Below are 13,296 nucleotides of genomic sequence, written 5' to 3' on the forward strand. Positions count from 1 at the left end.
TTGAGGATTTTTGGGAAAATATCGGAAAGATTGAGATTTTTGGGGGTTTTGGAGGGGAAATGGGGAATTTTGGGGTGAAAATTGGTAAATTTTGAGAGCTATTGGGTTTAAGGTTTGAATTTTTGTGGAAATTAGGGAGAAATTGGGAATGTTGGGAGAAACTGGGGAATGATTGGGATTTTTAGGGGGTTGTGGGAGAAATGGAGAGTATTGGGGGGAAAAATGAGATTCTTTGGGGAAGATGGGAATTTTGTTTGGAAAAAAGGAAATTTTGGGAAAAATTGGGAATTTTTGGAGGATTTTTGGGAGAAAGTGTTGATTGTTGGAGAAAATTTTGGGAAAATTTGGAATTTTGGGAAAAATTGGGGAAAGATTGGGATTTTGGGAAAAATTGGGGAAAGATTGGGATTTTGGGGGTTTTGTGGGAGAAATGGGGAGTATTGGGGTGAAAATTGACATTCTTTGGAAACTTTGTAGGGAAAAACGGGAGTTTTGGGGAAAATCTGGGATTTTTTGAGGATTTTTGGGAGTGCAGTAATTTCACAACCATAAGGCTCACCAGACTATAAAGCGCACCCCCCGGGAGTCGGCAACTTTCGCAACTTTGCAGATCATATAAGGCGCACTGGACTATAAGGTGCACTATTGTTTTGCAGCAAGGAGCTGGGCGGCATGCAACAAAGTAACCAATTACTGTCAGGTGCTCAATTTGCAAACATTTTTCAAAGATCAGTGTAGCCTTTAAACGCAGCCCCAGGTGTCCTCCCCGTGTAGCGGGCCCCAGCTGGCACAGCTCATGGCTCCTGGCTCCCACCGCGCAGCCGAGCTGCATCCTGGCTTCCCCTTGGCCAACGGCGACGCCACTTCTCAGCACTTTCCCGCGGTGCTTTTTCGCCACTTTTCAGCACTTTCCCTCAGCGCTTTTTTGCTGCTTTTTAGCGCTTTCCCGCTAAGCTTTTTCGCAGCTTTTCAGCGGTTTCCCGCGGTGCTTTTCCACCGCTTCTCAGCACTTTCCTGCGGCGTTTTTTCACCGCTTTTCAGCGCTTTCCCGTGGCACTTTTTCGCTGCTTTTTGGCGCTTTCCCGCGGCGCTTTTTTGCCACTTTTCCGTGCTGCTTTTTTGCTGATTTTCGCCACTTCTCGGCACTTTCCCGGGGCGTTTTTTTGCTGCTTCTTGGCGCTTTCCCGCGGCGCTTCTTGGTGCTTCCCCGCGGCCGCGCCGCTTCCCCCCACTTCTCCCAGGTTGGCGGCCGTGCCGGTTCCTGGTTTCCCCTGCCCGGCGGACGCGGTTTCTGCGGTTCCCAACTCCCCCCACACTGCTGCAGCTCCCACGGGTCCCAACTAAGCTCGCAGATCCACTTCCGGGTTTGCAAATTTGGGAACTTTGTACATCAGATAAGGTGCACCGGACTATAAGGCGCACTTCCGGGTTCATGGGAAAATTTTAGTCAAAAGGGTGCGCCTTATAGTCGTGAAATTGCTGTAAATGTGGATTGTTGGAGAAAATTTGGGGGAATATTGAGGATTTTGGGGAAAATTTTGGAAAGACTGAGATTTTGGGTGGTTTTGGAGGGGAAATGGGGAATTTTTGGGGTGAAAATAGGAATTTTAGGGAGCTTTTGGGTAGAAAATTGGGATTTTGGTGGAAATTTTGGGGAAAATTTGGAATTTTTGGAAAAAAAAGGGGAATGATTGGGATTTTTAGTGGTTTGTGGGAGAAATGGAAAGTATTGGAGTGAAAATTGAGTTTCTTTGGGGAAGATGGGAATTTTTTTTACAAAAACAGTAATTTTGGGCAAATTTGGGAATTTTTGGAGGATTTTTGAGGGAAAGTGTGGATTGCTGGAGAAAATTTGGGGTGGAAATTGAGGATTTTTGGGAAAATATCGGAAAGATTGAGATTTTTGGGGGTTTTGGAGGGGAAATGGGGAATTTTGGGGTGAAAATTGGTAAATTTTGAGAGCTATTGGGTTTAAGGTTTGAATTTTTGTGGAAATTAGGGAGAAATTGGGAATGTTGGGAGAAACTGGGGAATGATTGGGATTTTTAGGGGGTTGTGGGAGAAATGGAGAGTATTGGGGGGAAAAATGAGATTCTTTGGGGAAGATGGGAATTTTGTTTGGAAAAAAGGAAATTTTGGGAAAAATTGGGAATTTTTGGAGGATTTTTGGGAGAAAGTGTTGATTGTTGGAGAAAATCGGGGGGATTTTGGGAAAAATTTTGGAATGATTGGGATTTTTTTGGGTTTTAGAGTGGAAATGGGGAATTTTAGACTGAAAACTGGGAATTTTGGGAAGACTTTTGGTTGAAGGCTGGGAATTTTGGTGAAATTTAGGGGGAAGATTTGGAATTTGGGACAAGAAAGTAGAATTTAAGGATTAAAAGGTAAATTTGTGATGCAAGACTGGAGTGTGGATCCAAAAAAGAGAAATTTGCATCCAAAATATACAAAATTTGGGATTAAAAATGGAGAAAAATGGGGGGAAATTTAGGGCAAAAAAAGGGCATCTAGGGGCCCAGATAAGAAATTCGGGTCTCAAAAGAGAAATTTGGGTTCAAAAAAGGAACATTTTGACATAAAATAGGAAATTTTGGGAATGGGTTAGAGTTAGGTTTAGGGTTAGGGATTAGGGTTTAGGGGTTAGGGTTAGGGTTAGGGTTAGGGTTAGTGTTAGATTTGGGTTAGGTTTAGGTTAGGGTTAGGGTTAGGGTTAGGGTTAGGGTTAGGGTTAGGGTTAGGTTTAGGTTTAGGGTTAGGGTATGGGTTAGGTTTAGGGTTGGGTTAGGGTTAGGGTTAGGGTTAAGGGTTAGGGATTAGGGTTAGGGTTAGGGTTAGGGTTAGGATTGGGTTAGGGTTAGGGTTACGGTTAGATTTAGGGTTAGGGTTAGAGTTAGGATTAGTGTTAGGGTTGGGATAGGGTTAGGGTTCAGGTTAGGGTTAGGGTTAGGGTTAGTGTTAGATTTGGGGTTAGGGTTAGGGTTAGGGTTAGGGTTAGGGTTAAGGTTAGGGTTAGGGTTAAGTTTAAGGTTAGGTTTAGGGTTAGGGTTAAAGTTAGGGTTAAGGTAAGGGTTTGGTTTAGAGTTAGGTTTACCATTGGCTTCAGGGTTAGGGTTGGGTTAGGGTTAGGGTCAGGGTTATGGTTAGGTTTATGGTTAGGGTTAGGGTTAGGGTTAGGGTTAGGGTTAGGGTTAGGGTTAGGGTTAGGGTTAGGGTTAGAGTTAGGGTTAGTGTCAGGGTAAGGGTTTGGTTTAGGATTAGGATTATCATTGGCATTAGGGTTAGGCTTCGGTTTAGGGTTAGGGTTGGGGTTGTGATTAGGTTTAGGTTTAGGTTTGGGTTAGGGTTAGAGTTAGGGTTAGGGTTAGGGTTAGGGTTAGGGTTAGGGTTAGGGTTAGGGTTAGGGTTAGGGTTAGGGTTAGGGTTAGGGTTAGGGTTAGGGTTAGGGTTAGGGTTAGGGTTAGGGTTAGGGTTAGGGTTAGGGTTAGGGTTAGGGTTAGGGTTAGGGTTAGGGTTAGGGTTAGGGTTAGGGTTAGGGTTAGGGTTAGGGTTAGGGTTAGGGTTAGGGTTAGGGTTAGGGTTAGGGTTAGGGTTAGGGTTAGGGTTAGGGTTAGGGTTAGGGTTAGGGTTAGGGTTAGGGTTAGGGTTAGGGTTAGGGTTAGGGTTAGGGTTAGGGTTAGGGTTAGGGTTAGGGTTAGGGTTAGGGTTAGGGTTAGGGTTAGGGTTAGGGTTAGGGTTAGGGTTAGGGTTAGGGTTAGGGTTAGGGTTAGGGTTAGGGTTAGGGTTAGGGTTAGGGTTAGGGTTAGGGTTAGGGTTAGGGTTAGGGTTAGGGTTAGGGTTAGGGTTAGGGTTAGGGTTAGGGTTAGGGTTAGGCTTAGGGTTGGGTTAGGGTTAGGCGTAGGGTTAAGGTTAGGGTTAGGATTATGTTTAGGGTTTAGGGTTAGGGTTACTTTTAGGGTTAGGGTTGGTGTTAGGGTTAGGGTTTGGGTTAGGGTTATGGATAGGCTTAACCTTTGGTTTAGGATTAGGGTTAGGGTTTGGGTTAGGGTTAGAGTTATGGTTAGGGTTAGGGTTAGGTTAAGGTTAGGGTTAGGGTTATGGTTAGGGTTTAGGGTTAGGGTTACTTTTAGGGTTAGGTTGGTGTTAGGGTTAGGGTTTGGTTTAGGTTTAGGGTTAGGCTTAGCCTTAGGTTTAGGATTAGGGTTAGGATTAGGGTTAGGGTTTCGTTTAGGGTTAGAGTTATGGTTAGGGTTAGGGTTACGGTTAGGGTTAGGGTTTGGGCTTGGGTTTGGTTTAGGGTTAAGTACAGGGTTAAGTTTAGGGTTAGGTTTAGGGGTTAGGGTTAGTGTTAGGGCTAGGGTTAGGGTTAGGGTTAGGGTTAGGGTTAGGGTTAGGGTTAGGGTTAGGGTTAGGGTTAGGGTTAGGGTTAGGGTTAGGGTTAGGGTTAGGGTTAGGGTTAGGGTTAGGGTTAGGGTTAGGGTTAGGGTTAGGGTTAGGGTTAGGGTTAGGGTTAGGGTTAGGGTTAGGGTTAGGGTTAGGGTTAGGGTTAGGGTTAGGGTTAGGGTTAGGGTTAGGGTTAGGGTTAGGGTTAGGGTTAGGGTTAGGGTTAGGGTTAGGGTTAGGGTTAGGGTTAGGGTTAGGGTTAGGGTTAGGGTTAGGGTTAGGGTTAGGGTTAGGGTTAGGGTTAGGGTTAGGGTTAGGGTTAGGGTTAGGGTTAGGGTTAGGGTTAGGGTTAGGGTTAGGGTTAGGGTTAGGGTTAGGGTTAGGGTTAGGGTTAGGGTTAGGGTTAGGGTTAGGGTTAGGGTTAGGGTTAGGGTTAGGGTTAGGGTTAGGGTTAGGGTTAGGGTTAGGGTTAGGGTTAGGGGGTTAGGGTTAGGGTTAGGGTTAGGGTTAGGGTTAGGGTTAGGGTTAGGGTTAGGGTTAGGGTTAGGGTTAGGGTTAGGGTTAGGGTTAGGGTTAGGGTTAGGGTTAGGGTTAGGGTTAGGGTTAGGGTTAGGGTTAGGGTTAGGGTTAGGGTTAGGGTTAGGGTTAGGGTTAGGGTTAGGGTTAGGGTTAGGGTTAGGGTTAGGGTTAGGGTTAGGGTTAGGGTTAGGGTTAGGGTTAGGGTTAGGGTTAGGGTTAGGGTTAGGGTTAGGGTTAGGGTTAGGGTTAGGGTTAGGGTTAGGGTTAGGGTTAGGGTTAGGGTTAGGGTTAGGGTTAGGGTTAGGGTTAGGGTTAGGGTTAGGGTTAGGGTTAGGGTTAGGGTTAGGGTTAGGGTTAGGGTTAGGGTTAGGGTTAGGGTTAGGGTTAGGGTTAGGGTTAGGGTTAGGGTTAGGGTTAGGGTTAGGGTTAGGGTTAGGGTTAGGGTTAGGGTTAGGGTTAGGGTTAGGGTTAGGGTTAGGGTTAGGGTTAGGGTTAGGGTTAGGGTTAGGGTTAGGGTTAGGGTTAGGGTTAGGGTTAGGGTTAGGGTTAGGGTTAGGGTTAGGGTTAGGGTTAGGGTTAGGGTTAGGGTTAGGGTTAGGGTTAGGGTTAGGGTTAGGGTTAGGGTTAGGGTTAGGGTTAGGGTTAGGGTTAGGGTTAGGGTTAGGGTTAGGGTTAGGGTTAGGGTTAGGGTTAGGGTTAGGGTTAGGGTTAGGGTTAGGGTTAGGGTTAGGGTTAGGGTTAGGGTTAGGGTTAGGGTTAGGGTTAGGGTTAGGGTTAGGGTTAGGGTTAGGGTTAGGGTTAGGGTTAGGGTTAGGGTTAGGGTTAGGGTTAGGGTTAGGGTTAGGGTTAGGGTTAGGGTTAGGGTTAGGGTTAGGGTTAGGGTTAGGGTTAGGGTTAGGGTTAGGGTTAGGGTTAGGGTTAGGGTTAGGGTTAGGGTTAGGGTTAGGGTTAGGGTTAGGGTTAGGGTTAGGGTTAGGGTTAGGGTTAGGGTTAGGGTTAGGGTTAGGGTTAGGGTTAGGGTTAGGGTTAGGGTTAGGGTTAGGGTTAGGGTTAGGGTTAGGGTTAGGGTTAGGGTTAGGGTTAGGGTTAGGGTTAGGGTTAGGGTTAGGGTTAGGGTTAGGGTTAGGGTTAGGGTTAGGGTTAGGGTTAGGGTTAGGGTTAGGGTTAGGGTTAGGGTTAGGGTTAGGGTTAGGGTTAGGGTTAGGGTTAGGGTTAGGGTTAGGGTTAGGGTTAGGGTTAGGGTTAGGGTTAGGGTTAGGGTTAGGGTTAGGGTTAGGGTTAGGGTTAGGGTTAGGGTTAGGGTTAGGGTTAGGGTTAGGGTTAGGGTTAGGGTTAGGGTTAGGGTTAGGGTTAGGGTTAGGGTTAGGGTTAGGGTTAGGGTTAGGGTTAGGGTTAGGGTTAGGGTTAGGGTTAGGGTTAGGGTTAGGGTTAGGGTTAGGGTTAGGGTTAGGGTTAGGGTTAGGGTTAGGGTTAGGGTTAGGGTTAGGGTTAGGGTTAGGGTTAGGGTTAGGGTTAGGGTTAGGGTTAGGGTTAGGGTTAGGGTTTGATTCCGAAATGGAAATTTGGGATTAAATAAGGAGAAATTAGGGCTAAAAATTTAAATTTGGGTGCTTAGATTGGAAATTTGGGATTTCTAAAAGAAAATTTAGGAGTGAAAAAAGTGGATTTTGACTCGAAAATGGAGAAATTCGGGCCTTAAAATGGGAAATTTTGTCTAAAAATGGGAATTTTTGACTTTAAAAGGAGAATGTTCGCCCAAAATTGGGAATTTGAGTCCTGGAAGGGAGAAGCTGGGAATTAAAAAGAGAATTTGAGATTAAAAAGGGAAATTTGTGTCCGAAAAAGAAAATTTTTACCCTAAAAATGGGAAAATTGAGGATATTCTAAAGGGAAATTTTGGTCAAAAAAGGGAGAATTTGGGTCCAGGAAGGAAGTATTTGGTATCCTGATGGAAAATTTGGGTTCAAAAAGGAAACTTTGGGACTACAAAAGGATAATTTGCGGCTAAAATATCAACTTTGAGAACCCAGATGGGAAGTTTGGGACTGAAAAAGATAATTTAGGACCAAAAAATGAGACATTTGAACGCTTTGGGTGTAATTAGACACACTCAGATACACTCAAGCATACTGAGGGGCACTCCGACACCCCAGGGAACACTTGGGCCAGCTCAAACACCTTTGAAGACACTCAGACAAACTTGGGCAGAATCAGACACACTCAGATACTCTCAGGCATACTGAGGAGCAATCAGGCACACTAGGGAACACTGGGGCACCCTCGCACAGATTCTGGTACACTCAAATACTCTCAGGCACACTTGATAATACACACATTCAAGAACACTCAGGAAAAATCCGTCACTTTCTCACACTCTCGACCAAACTCAGGCACACTTGGGCGCAGTTGCACACCTTGGGCAGAATCAAATACCCTCCGGCACACTCCAAAATATACACACTTGGGAACTCCCGTACACATTTGGGCACAATCAACAACACTCAAATACACTCAGGCACGATCAGCAACACTCACACTCCTTCGGGAAAACTCCGGCACATTCAAAAACACTCAGACGCACTTGGGTGAAATCAGATACACTCAGATACACTCCAGCATGCTGAGGCAAACTCTGGCACACTGGGGAACATTTGGACAGACTCAAATACACTTGGGCACATTCGACAATACTCACACACATGCAAGAAATTTCGAGCACACTCGAACACACTCTGGAAAATTCAAATACACTCGGGAACACTCGACAACACTCACACACATTCGGGAACCCTCAGGCACAATCAGGCGCACTTGGCGGGCTCAATCACAGTCTTGCACACTGCTGCCCACACAGGAGCACTTGGCCATGCTCAGGCACACTACAGTAGATGAAGGCACAGGTGGGCACACACGGGCACATGCAGTTATTGGGTTGTGCACACCAAAGTCCAGCGTTTCCCAGAGAGAGTGTGTGTGAGGGGAGGGGGCTGCAGTGTCAGGTGCAGCAGCATGACCGAGTGCGCCTGTGTAGGCATGAGTGCACATGATTTTGACTGAGCATGCCAAGTGTGCCTGATTGTGCCTGAGTGTTCCCGAATATGGGTGAGTGTTGTCGATGTTCCCGAGTGTACCTGAGTTTGTCCAATGGTGTGCCAGTGTGCCCGAAATTTCTTGAATGTGTGTGAGTGTTGTTGAGTGTGCCCTAGTGTATTTGAGTCAGTAAGAGGGTTCCCCTGTGTGCCTGAGTGAGCCACAGTATGCTTGAGTGTATCTGAGGCTGTCTGATTTCACCCGAGTGCGTCTGAGTGTGTTTGAATGTGCCTGAGTGTTTCTGAATGTGTGCGAGTGTTGTGGAGTGCACCCGAAAGCTTCAGACTGTGGCTGAGGTTTTACGAGTCTGCCCGAGTGCTCCCGGATTTATGTGAGTGTTATGGAAAGTTCTTGCAGAATTTGATGATGCCCTGGCATGTGCGAGTATGTCCGAGAGTGCCCGAGTTCGCACAAATGTGCGCGAGTGCATTTGAGTGCTCCCAAGTGCATGCGAGTTTGCCCAACATTGTCTGAATTTGGTGGAGTGCGATCAAATGTGTCTGACTCTGCCTGAGTTTTTCTGAGCATCTTCCAGTCTGTCCGAGTGTGCCCGAGTGCTTCCTAGTGTGTCAGAGTGCTCCTCAGTATGCTTGAGAGTGTCTGAGTGTGTCTGTTTTTGCCCGAGTGCGTCTGAGTGTGTACAAATATTTCCAGGTGTTCCCGAATGTGTGTGAGTGCTGTTGAGCGTGCCCAAGTATATTGGAGTGTTCCCGAGTGTGTGCAAGTTTTCCTGAGATTGGCTGAGTTTGGTCGAGTGTGACCGAGTGTCTCTGATTCTTCCCGAGTTTGTCTGCTTTTCGTCGAATGTGTCCGATCTTGTGCGAGTGCTCCCTAGTGTGTCAGAATGCTCTTCAGTATGCTTGAGTGTATCTGAGTGTGTCTGATTTCACCTGAGTGTGTCTGAGTGTGTGTGAATGCGCCTGAGTGTTCCCAAATGTGTGTGAGTGTTCTTGAGCGTGCCCGAGTGTATTTGAGAAGACCATTCACCTCTGACATATTGAAAACGCAGCAGGATACAATGATCCCTAGCCTCTGCACTTGCCCAGGTGTCTGCCTTGCTGTTCACTGGGGACCTTCCTGTTTGTGGCCATCCATTGCCATGTTCAGCAGGCACCCACTTGTGTTTGGACATGAACTGCCACAGGCAGGCACACAGCAACTGGTGCATTGAATAGCAGAGGCTGGTCCAACGCTTTTTATTCCAAAATGCAAGAAAGACAGAAAAGCACAAGGAAACATGGCATTGTCTCTTTGTCCTGTGAAATTCAGTAGCTGTTGGTATTTTTGTGCTACTGCTAGTGCCTTCCATGAAAAAAGCATTCCAGGAAGGAGCAACATCATGTGGCACATAGCAAGTGTTGCCACCAGTTGCTGCAGGTGCTCCTGCCAACAGCCTCTGTAGGATGGAGCACAGTCCCCAATGCACCTTGGCTTTGGCTTCCCTCTGGCACAGGTTTCTGGAATAGGAGACGGGCACCAGCGCTGCCAGGGCTTGGGGGGGTGGCAGCTCTTCTTTGGCAGGCACTCTGACACACCTGCTGATCTCACTGCTCCCTGGGCCTCAGGGCAGCACTTGTGCCCAGGCCCACACGTTCCTTGTCTGTGTCACACCACCACGTTTAGGATGGCCACCAGCTGGGACACGTCCCAAGGAGATTGTGCCAGTTTCCATGGAAGGCCCTGTGCCCTTTGTGTCGCAGCTGCCTCGGCAGCCACAGGGGCTTGCTGATGGTTTGAGCCATTGCTAAGGATCGTGTTGCGTTGTCTGAGACACTTGGAGCAAGGCATTCCTTCACACTTGGGCCACTTTGGGGGGGCTGGGGGCAGCCCAAGGGCAGGTGGCAGTGTGTGCAAGTGCCCTTTGTGACATGGTGCTGGGAGTCAGGGTGTTGCCTGTGGCTGGTCCCTGCCTTGCTCAGTTGTCTAGCCAGCACATGCATTGCTTCCAAGATTTACCTTTCAGGTATAAGAAACTATTTGAGAAAAGTCACAGTGGAAGGTTAGTGGCAAGTGTGGCACAGAACCTTATGTTTCCCTTCAGCAAGTTTTTGTTTTGGAGAGGTTGCCGTTTGATTTGCTAAGACATGGGCTCCTGCTATTTCATTTTGTGGGTTTGTACATACAAGATACTTCAGCTGTGAATTCAGCTGTGTTGAGACTTAGAGATGTGCTCAGGAGGACACAGAACCTGACCGGCTGTGGGTGCTCCCCCTGTCCCAGAGCAGCACCTATAGCAGATTTTCGGGAGTATGGTAGAGTCTAGCCCTCTCACAATCAACAGCCAAAAATAACAACAGGTGGGATGCCTGTTCTGGTCCTCCCCCCACCAATCAGTGTGGTCCTCCCCCGCTTGATCAATGTTAGGCTGCATGGACCGAAGTCCAGAGTATATCACTGACCTTAGTAAATTTAGAGGAACATGGCCCAGCCTGTCCTAGTCCCCAGACAGTTGGAGCCCTTCCTCCCCAGCCTGGCACATTGGGTGGGGAGCTTACTGGAAACAGCTGAAAAACAGCTTCTTCAGGGCCACCACACCGTTCACCAAAGATAAGGAAGGTGCTCAGGGAAGGGATAAAACCTTGGTAGGCTGAATACTGCTCTGGGTAAATGTAGCATTGAGTCATCCCATGGAGCTGGCCCCAGTGTGTGAGGATGGGTAGGATGTTGTGTCACTGCGCTCTTCCTGAGAGTCTCCTCCGGGGCTGTGGTTTTCAGCACCTCTTCTGGTGGGGTTTTTCCTGCCTTGTCCTAGCTGTGGATCTGAAAAAGAAAATAAAATCCAAATTGCTGTCTACAGGGGAAGCAGCCAGGAGTGTTTTCAGTGAGAGGTTCCTGGTTTATTCCCACAGAACTGTGAGTTTTCTTTGTCTTGTTTTTCTTTGGTGGTCCCCAAAAGCCTCTTTCCACTGAACAGCTTCTTCCTGTCCAGGTAGTACTCAGAAGGTGAATGGGGGTGATTCTAATGAGAACACAGTAGATAACTCCTCCTGCCCTGCCCATACTTCAGTTAAAGCTGCAATTTTCTGTCGGAACCCTTGTCCATCTTTGTGTTTTGTGCTCTTATTTGCCCTTGACTTTGCATGGAGAAAGCCTGGAGAAAGTGATGAATGAGACATGGTGGGCCTTTGCAGCCTGTGTGGGACACTCAGGATGTGTGGAGCTGAAGTCTGAAGGCACAGATATGACTGTGTGAAGAACTTGGGAATTTGTACATACAGAGCAGAGGATTTTGGAAAAAATGATAAATTCTAGAAAAATTGTGAATGCTGGACTCTTTTGCACTCTTCCATGGCTACTGGAAGGAAACCTGTTTTCTTTCACGACTCTTTCTAACAGTTGATCAATTCTGCAAGCGTTTGATTTAGGCACTGAAAATAAATGGCCCTTTTTTTGGCACTGCTCTTTGAGGTGCAAGGGATGATGTCTGTCCGGTCACAGACTGATGGGAGACCTTACCACCCTGCACCACACTATTTTCTTTGAGGACATGGTGAAACCCCGGTTGAAGAATAATCAAAGTTGCATGACTTCTTCTCTTGCACACATCTGAATTCCTGAGTAATTCCTGTGCTATGTGTAAATCCCTTTTCTAAGGATATCAAGGTCAAAAATACTTGGGGGGAGAGGGAGTGTTGTCAATTTAGCAGGACAAAAGGGATTTATAGCAACTCTTCTGCTTTAAAGCTTTCCACAAGGTACCTCTAGCATATCTGTGGGTAGAAGTGAGTAATTCCAGAGTATTAAAGTTTGTTGTAGAGACAACAGTGCAGCAGAAGTTATTTCTTCTGGATCTTGCTCATCAACACAGTCTCCCCTTGTCTCCTTTGTGGCTCAGAGCATTGTTAGTTTTGCAGCTTTGGTAAAAGCATGGATGTACCTGGAAGAGAGAAATGTTTGCAAGAAATTTCTGGGTATGTTAAAAAAACCACAGCAATAGTATTAGGCAGCCAAGGTAGTCCGTGTTTTAAGCATGCTGCTGGAGCTCAGGCTGTGCCAGCCTGGCTGCACAGGTAGCTGTAACTAGTGGGATATGTACTCTACAATGTGAGTAGGGGATCTGGGACCTTGCCAGCTCCACAGATCCCACTGGCTGCATTACAGGCAGTGGAAAAGAGCAAACGATTTTTGCCAACAGTGGTGTTGGGTCATGCTCTCCTTTGGCATTCACATGTTTTTTCTCTTACCTTCACAATCACTTGTTTTATTAAATGAGGGCAGATCAGCTCCACTTGGTGTAAAGATGCTCCAGTGACAAAACATTCTCCATGGTTTCTGGGTGCATAAAGAGTGCTCAAGGAGAAGCCACTCTAGCTGCATTGTTCTTCCTGACCCTCTAATTTAAGAGATTAATACCTCACAGCACACAGTACTGTAGTACTACTACTACATTTTCATGTAAGTATTTGATGCCTTGACTGCTCCAATACACCTTGGTTCTTTCATTGCTGTTATCACTGGTGAATCTGGGACACCAGATGGCACAAGATGGTCATGAAAGGAAGGTAATAGGATGTAGTGAAAAAGAAGGACAGGAAAAAGAAGAGTACAAAACCCTATTACCCAACAGAGTCCATGACACAATACCAGGATGTTATTAATGTTATATATTCTGTAACTGTTCCATTTACTGTAGGAGTTCAAACAGGAAAGTTCTGGAATGTAAATTTACATATTTTGCAGTCACTGAAATGCTGTAGAACTTGGGGGAAAGTTTCATTGCTTTAAAATTAAGACTGTGTAATTTTTTCAGAAGTATATTTTAAAAAAACCCCAGGCTTACTGGTATGGCTAGGAAGTGGTGTAGATGTCAACACCAAGAGGAAAACATCAGTCTGAGCCTCTGTAATGCAGGTGATATTGACACAGATTCTCCATACAAAGCCAGCTAGTGGCTAGACTGGGATGATTTATATGCTATAAACATTATGAGAAGGATTTTGTACAATTTGATTTTTTTTTATTATAAAAAGAATGATTTGTTCAACAGGATTTTCACTTGACAGAACACTGGGAGGATCTGTATGAGTGTGAATTAGAAACACATAGAAAACGAGGCTGTTGTTCACAGGATTTCACTTGTCAGAGCAGGTAGAAGACGGGCACCAAAGAGTGGCAAGGATGGTCTGACAATTAATGCAGTGCTGTGAGCATACAGAACAGGGTTCTATCCACCCCTACAGCACATCATCCCTTTCTGGTGCTGCCTCAGCCCCTAGGGCAGGCTTTGCAGTGATCCTTAATTTCATACCCATTTTCTAGGTGTCCATGACAAGTGTCCTCTGCTCTTTCCTATTTCTTGATCAATGT

The sequence above is a fragment of the Catharus ustulatus genome, chromosome 17 (genome assembly GCF_009819885.2).
Source record: "Catharus ustulatus isolate bCatUst1 chromosome 17, bCatUst1.pri.v2, whole genome shotgun sequence".
In the NCBI taxonomy this organism is placed as follows: domain Eukaryota; kingdom Metazoa; phylum Chordata; class Aves; order Passeriformes; family Turdidae; genus Catharus; species Catharus ustulatus.